Source organism: Carcharodon carcharias, chromosome 5 (assembly GCF_017639515.1).
Source record: "Carcharodon carcharias isolate sCarCar2 chromosome 5, sCarCar2.pri, whole genome shotgun sequence".
NCBI classification, from domain to species: domain Eukaryota; kingdom Metazoa; phylum Chordata; class Chondrichthyes; order Lamniformes; family Lamnidae; genus Carcharodon; species Carcharodon carcharias.
The window spans coordinates 158332144-158340297 of NC_054471.1; positions in this window are offsets into that span (position 1 = coordinate 158332144).

Here is an 8154-nt window from a genome sequence, read left to right on the forward strand (position 1 = left end):
ACTTGCAAAAGGAATGTGTAGCCATTCAGCAACAGGAAGAAATGGAGACTGTCTTAAATAACAGAATGGAAGCACAGCAAAAGAAACTCAAGGAGACTATGCTGAATTACAGGAAAACTCAAGATGAATGAAGTGAGCTTCACAAAGAAAAGGAAAACCTGTTGACAGACCTTCACATGCTACAAGAATTCTTTAGGACAAAATTTATTCCCCTGGAAAGTTATGAAGAGAAGGTAAATTAATTCAACATCATTCTGAACAAACTGAAGAACCAGCTGGCAGAGAAGACTCAGCAATGTTCTATATTCCAGGAGGAATAATAGCTACAAGAAACAGACTGAAGAACTGACAAAACAGTTGGTTGGAAAAGAGGAGGCATGGAAAGGAAAAACTCTCCATACTGCAAGCGGATAATAAAGCCATGAGTAGCACAATTACAGAACTGAAACAAGTTAAGATTTTGGAGACAGACCTGGCCAATGATGAAATGAAAATTAAGGTCAAGGACAAAGACCTGTTGCAAACAGAAAAAGAAAACACAGAAATAAATTTGTTGAGCTAATTGAAAAGATTCATGAGCTTGCAAAATGGTTTGAAAATAAAACAGCAAACAAATGTTTGTCTGAGCTTGCTGAGTTTGTCTGACCTTGTGAATGAAGGTTTCATTCACAAAGCATATATATCCAGCAAGAACATGGTAGCCACCACAGAAAAAGGAAATTAGAGTCCATTCTAGAAACAAACAGAGTGCACATTCCCGACGGAAGGAATGGGACAAACCCACAGTATCTGAGAAAAGCAGGTGAGATGTTAATAAAGAGAAACACAACTTGAAGGGGCACAAAAAGCGAATCAAATAGAGGTAGCCAAGTACCAAAAGCACAGAGCACAACTACCATTCCTCCAAATGTGACAGACCGAGATGTGGAAGAACTGTCAAGCCTCAAGACCATTTGAATTTATAAAGTCAGAGACATGAGATGGAGGAGCAGGATAGCAAGTAAAGATTGTATTTCGAATAGTTATACTCCATTGGAAAGGAAAGTTTTCTTTGGAGAAGAAAGGGGGATGTTGTACGATGTTACATGTGCCTGTAAACCACTATAATGTATGGGTGCTTGGCAGAGCAAGGCCAACATGGGACTAGAGAATAGCGCCGCCAATAATATGATGCGTAGAATCACATGGTAATAGACTGAGGGAACAATCTGGAGAGAATACAATGGAACCAGCTTGGATGGCAGTAACAGCACCATGCAGGATAGTAAACTGCGATCTGTAAATCATTAAAGGTTAATAAAGGGTTCATGTTTAAAAATACAAATCTCAAGGTCTCATTGTTGAGACACTGCCGTGCAGCATAATACAACATGGTTTGCAGTGGTGGGATATCAGTGCTATCAGCATAGTAAAACAGCTATAGTCTTTTGTGGACTATGGCTAATTACCTAGTTTCAACATGTGAGCTGACAACATTCAGCTGTACCTCCCCACCACCTCTCTTGAACCCTCCACTGTCTCTAAACTGCCAGACTGCTTGTCCGACATCCAGTGCTGATTGAACAGAAATTTCCTCCAGCTAAAATTGGGAAGACCAAAATCATTACTTTTGGCCCCTGCCACAAACTCTGTTCCCTTGCTGTTGACTCCATTCTTCCCCCTGGCAAATGCCTGATGCTAAGCCATGGTGTTATCTTTAACTCAAAGATGAGCTTCCAAGCGCGTATCTCTGCCATCACTAAGACTGACAATTCCCATGTCCATACATTGCCCAACTCCACCTGTGCCTCAGTTGCTGAAATCCTCATCCAACGCCTTTGTTGCCTCTAGAGTTGAGTATTGTAGCACGCTCCTGGCCAGCCTCCCATGTTCAACCCTTTGTAAACTTGAGGTCACCCAAAATTCTGCTGCCCTAACTCATACCAAGTCCAGTTCACCCAACACCCTTGCACACACTAACCTACACTGGCTCCCAGTTAAGCAATTCGAAAATATTAAAATTTTCATCCTTGATTTTAAATCCATCCATGGCCGTACCCCTCCCCATTTCTGTAATCTCCCCCAGTCATTGCCATTCATCTTGAGCATCCCTGATTTTAACTACTCCACTTTTTGCAGCTGTGCCTTCAGTTGCCAAGGCCCTATGCACTGGACACCGCACCTACTCCCATCCCAAACCTTTTCACCTCTCTACCTCTCCTTCTTTCTTTAAGCCTCTCCCTAAAACCTATCTCTTTGGCCAAGCTGTGGGTCACCTGCAGTAACAAATTTCTTTGATAACACTCCTGTGAAGCACCTTGGCTTAAAGTAGCCAGCTGATGTTTTGTTGAGTAGGATCGTCCAGTCAGCCTTGTTTCTTGCACTTGTGTTGGACTCTACTGTGATTGAGGATGGGAATGTTCATGTGGAATGACATGTTCCCATGACTTGTGTTCATTACCTTTCTCGAAATGATGAGATAGAGCCAGAGAGGTTTGCTTTGTTCTGTTAATTGTAGGACCACTTAGGTTTGTCTACAGTCTGCTATATTTAAATTTATTGTGCAAGTAGCTCTGTGTTGTAGTTTCATTAGATTGCTCCCTCATTCTGAACCATGACATGTTTTCCTCTTGGCACACCTTTCTCATTCTGTATATTTTGCCTCATGGTTTGTTGGCAGTCAAGGAGTGAAAGGCTTTCTGGGCTTTGAGGTTACAAATTGTGGCGTTTTATAATTTTGTTGCTGCTGATGGCAAACAGTGCCTTATGGTCTCCAGCTTTGGGCTTAGACCTGTGTTTAGTCTGTTCCCTTAGCACTGTGGTCATGCCACACAGCATGATGAGGGTTCTCATGGTTGTCTGAAGATTTAGGCCATTAATTGGATCACTCTGCTTCTGTTTTCAGCGTGCAAAGCCAGATGCAAGAGATTTAATTTAGGGGTCAATGTCCTGGATAAATGCATTGTCGGAAACACATTAGACACGATGATGGATCAGGTGCTGCAGTGCCTAGTAAAAGACCCCCAAGTATGCTAAAATGCCTGCTTTAGGACACACATTGTAAAATTGGTTCAAACCTAATGCAACAGGCATAATAGGATCACTAGGCCTACATTCAGCCTAACCGGCTTCTTAAAAGGACCCTTAAAAATGGTAAGTTTTTAAACAAATACTTGCCTGAATGTGGTTCTGAGAGGAGCTGCAGTCTTCCACCCAGCTCTACACCTGTTGTTGACTATTGCCACTTCCTGGTTGCCTCCTCACTCCTTGGCTTACTTGAGGTCCTCAGCTTGTGTCACAGATGGCCAATTGTCTAACCACAAGCAGTGAGCTTCTTCTAGGGCCACGACTAACTAGTAGCAAACAAATGAGGTCAGCAGAATACTTTGGCAAGGTCCAGCCATCAGCCTCTTTAGGTGCAGCAGCGTGTCCTGCACCCACATCGCACCATGACTCAATTTCTACATCAATGTCATCACAAGACCTATGGTCACTTGTATCAATGCTATTGTGGACAGATGTGTCTTCGCCAGTTACGGCGGTGAGGACAAGGTCAAGTAAGTGTTGTCTTCATGTTGATTCCTTATCACCTGATGCAGTCTTTCTGGCAACTGTGTTCTTCAGGTATCAGGCAGCATGGAAAATGCATTGTCCAACCTAAGAAATACAGGCAAAAACATTGTGCTTCAAGAAAGAAACCAGACAACTTTGTCTTTTCTTACAGCAGACTCAGCTTTACAACAAGAAGCATTAGAAACTGAGCAGGTGGTGAACTGCTGTTGATTCGCATTCTTTAGCAAAGAGGTGTGTTGCTATATTGGCTATCATGTGCTTAAATTAAGACATACAATAATGGGAAATGGCAAATGTCCTGCTAAATTAGAGAACATTGCCACACCCATGTATGCTTCAAATATTGTCTCCCCAACATTTATGGTCATGTTGCTCTTACTTCCCACCTCCCATTGTATTGAGAGGAAATTTTAATTGGACTTGGCTCCTGAATGACAGTTGTTCCTGTGAAATTCTGTGGCTACGATAATTACTTGAGGCTAGTTAGGCTCATGCAATTAGATTATTTCTGAGGTTCAAACTTACATTAAAATACTCCTGGATAGATTAAGAGCTTAATTTTCCTGATGCAGCTCTAAAAAGGTCTAGGATCATCGAATATTCATGGAAGGCTCCAAGCAGCATTCTTACCAGCAAGTAAATGTCCTCCAATGGGCCCCAAGAAAAAACAAGCTGGTACTGCAGCAGCCCTGAACAGGGTGAAGCCACTGAGCCTTGAGGAATGGGGCAATAGAGTGATGGAAGGTCTTGGCCAAGACCATGTTTTTCATCTGTTAAGCAACAGGAAGCAGGAGGAAGTCTTTAATAGGCCTTATCCCTCCATTTTCCAATTTGGGCTATTCCTGCCACTTCTACAGGCCAACATCATGTTTTATCTAAATGAAAGCCAAATACTATAGATACTGGAAATTTGAAATAAAAACTGGGAGTGCTTCTCTTTCAAGAAAGTCATATTCAACCCAAAATGTTAACTCTTTTTCTCTTGCCGCAGATGCTGCCAGACTTGTTGAATATTTCTAGCACTTTCTGTTTCTATTTTATGCTTTACCTGGTGGGACCAGGAACAATGGGAGCAGATGTGGACATGAGGATTAGGGTTAACGTGGGCAGGATTGACCTGGAGTGCCTTTCCCTATGGGGTGTTGTCACAGGACAAGGAGACCATGGAGAGGTGGATGGAGCACCCAATGACAATCCCAGTGGGAATGGAGGAAGGAATCTGGAATATTTAGGTTAGGCCCTACCACTCTATTTTTCCCCTTTTCCACAACTACCCCTCCAAAGTTCAGGCAGGGTAGCAGAGGAAAAGTCAGTCCTTCATCCGAAAATCTCTGCCACTGATGCAAATATGCTGGAATATAAAGCCTATCAAATTCTGCCTAACAGCAGAAACTGCCCATCTGTTGGGCAGAATTGCTGATCTGAACCTCCTTATTGGCCCCAATTATTGATTGAGTTTGTGCCCAAAGGGCCAATTACCAATTAGGAATGATTTCCTCCATCTTACCCCTGTTAAGAGGAAACATTTCATGTACAACAGAAGGGTTAACAAAGCAAAGCGAAAGGGAAATATGTAAGAGTAAAACAGCAACATAAACAGACTTGTTCCCTATACAGTAAACAAGAACTACTTCAAAGCTGAGAACATTGTTCATCTTGCCGACTGTTCTGTTTGGAATTTTTCTGGCAGAAACCTGGCATTCACCATTGCATCATTACTACCACTCACCACCTCCATCCCCCACCAATAAAACCTCAGCTCCAACCCTGGAAACCCCAATTTCTAGCCTTCCCCCCACTAGATAGTTACTGAGATCTGTTCCTAGTGCTGTAGGTGATCACTCAGAATATTAAGACTAAGATCTCGGCTGGGTACTCATTGAGGCGTTCTATGATATTTTTTCACTTTGGAAGCTCTTTACTATTGCTTGAATCTCCTTGGCTGAGACATGGCAGTCCAGTGCTTGTTCCTCCTTTTGGGTGTGTTGGAAGAGTGGGAGATTGACAGGTCGAGTATCTGTAATGACTTGACAGGCCAGACAGGTTTCAACAAGAAACAAATGAACTTTGTTACAGAGAGCTTTACAGATGTTACATGCTTGAACAGGACTCTTGCCAGGAAGCCCCGCCCCTGGATTAGCTGCACTCAGAGCTCATTGGTCAGTCTCCAAGAACATCACGTGATACCAGATAGACAGGAGGCAAGGCTATACCTTCAGTTATTACATTCCCCCACCACCCCCCTCCACTTAAGTTTTTTACAGTTTCTATTTACAGAGAATATTTGAATATCCAACAACATATACATATAGATAAAAGCAAAATACTGTGGATGCTGGAAATCTGAAACAAAAACAAAAATTGCTGGAAAAATTCAACAGGTCTGATAACATTTGTGTAGAGGTAGACAGAGTTAACATTTTGAGACTGTACGTGAAGAGTCATACGGACTCAAAACATTAACTCTGTCTTCCTCTCCACAGATGCTGTTAGACCTGCTGAACATATACATATATATAGTTTCAGGTGATTAAAGATTGTCTTTGAGCTGCTCTCCTTATTTGGCTAGAGCGGTGTAGCTCTACCATTTAAGGTTCCTCCACAGGATTTTCATGATCAGGATCTGCAACACGAGATACATCATTAGAAAGTGGCAGTTCAGGGTTTGGCAACTCTACAGAGACATTGGGCATGTCTCTTCTAGGTCGATCTGCCACCTCAGAGATTGATGATTCGACATTAATCACAGACCGAATAGTTAGTTGTTGGAATGTCTGTCTATCATGAATATGGTCTACGTGTTTTTGAACAATTCAGTCTTCCACTTCCACTGGAAGGATAAGGGACCAGTCTCTGAGACAATGGTTCTAGGAACCCTACAAGGTCCACTTCCAAAATTCGGCACGAATACGGCATCTCCTACAGTGAATGTGCGAGCTTTGATATGAATATCATGAATCAATTTTTGATTACTCTTATTTCCCTCTACCTTCCCTTCTAAGTTTGTAAACATCAGATTTAACCTTGCATGTAAGTGGCATATCATCCATAATTCAGACAGTGTTGAGCCCCTTGTTGAATGAGACTTTGTACGATAACTGAGAAGAAAGTGAGAAAGTCGAATTTCTAGAGCACCTTCTAATAACCTCTTTGTTCCAGATTTGAAAGTTTGCACAGCTCTCTCAACTAAATCATTTGATGAGGGATAGAATGGAGCTGTTTTAATATGCCTGATCCATTTAAGTTCATGAATGTCAGAAACTCTGTATCGGTTAAGACTGTACTGTTCTCAGAAATGATGATTTCCAGTAGACCTGGTATGCTAAAACAATGATGCAGCTTCTGGATAGTTGGGCTGAACGTTGATGATCTGACTTCATATACGTCCATCCATTTAGAATGTGCATCTACGATCAACAAAAACTGGTATCTAAAAATGGTCCTACATAATCAATATGTAGCATCTACCAGGCCACTCCCATGGATGCAGTGGAGCTGAAACAGGCAACTTCTGTTGTTGCTGAAAATGGAGACAGTGCTTGACAATGCTTTCAATGTCACTGTCAATGCCTGGCCACCAGACATAGCTTCATGCAAGCATTGTCATCTTCTATGCCTGGATGTGCACTGTGAAGTTCTGTCAAGAGTGGTTCTCTTCCTTGTGAAGGTATGACAACTCTTGATCCCCACAATAAGATTCCATCTTGACAACTTAACTCTGTTTTTTCTTGGATGGAATGGTCTCATCTCTTCAGATTCAGGTGAATTTGACCACCCTTGCAAAACAATGTCTCTGACTTTTGACAAAATTGGATTTCTATTGATCAAGTTTCTAATTTGCTTCACACTCACTCAGGTGGAATCCAAGAAATTCAGTAGAAGCACAGCTTCTTGTGGCACTGGAGCACATACAATGCTATCTGGTAATGGGAGACGATTGAGTGCATCTGTGTTTGCAATATGCAAGCCAGGATGGTGCATAAAGATATACTCATACACAGATAATATCAAAGCCCAACATTGTATTCTTGGTGGAATGGATTTATCCTCACTGAATAAACCCATTAATGGTTTATGGTATGTTTGCAACAACCAATGCTCTTCATTCTAGCTCCTTGAACTCTAATGTCGGATTAGCCTTTTCTAATCTGATTTCTGTCTTTTCTTTTTCTGTTTGCTGCAGAGTTTTGCCTTGTCCTTCATTTTGATTTCACAGTCGGCCAAGTTTCTCTCTGGTGAAATCTTAACTTGGTTCAGTTCGGTAATTGACCCATGGCTTCATTATCCACTAGCATCTTGGAAAGTTCTATGACTTTTCCTTCTAATGCCTTTTTTGTTTCATTTAGCTGACTCTTCAGCCCTTTTGTCTCTTTCTTGTATCTCTTGACTTCCTCCTGGGACATTGAATATTGTTGAGTCTCCTCTGCCAGCTGATTCTTCAGTTTGTTCAGAGTGGCACTAAATCCATTTAGTTTCTCTTCATGATTTTCCAGAGGAACCAAGTTTGACCTAAGGGATCCTTGCAGCATGTGAAGATCCTTCAATTCTCTGAACTCATCCAGAAATACACTGTCATACTTTCTTAGCAGTCCAAGAAATCCT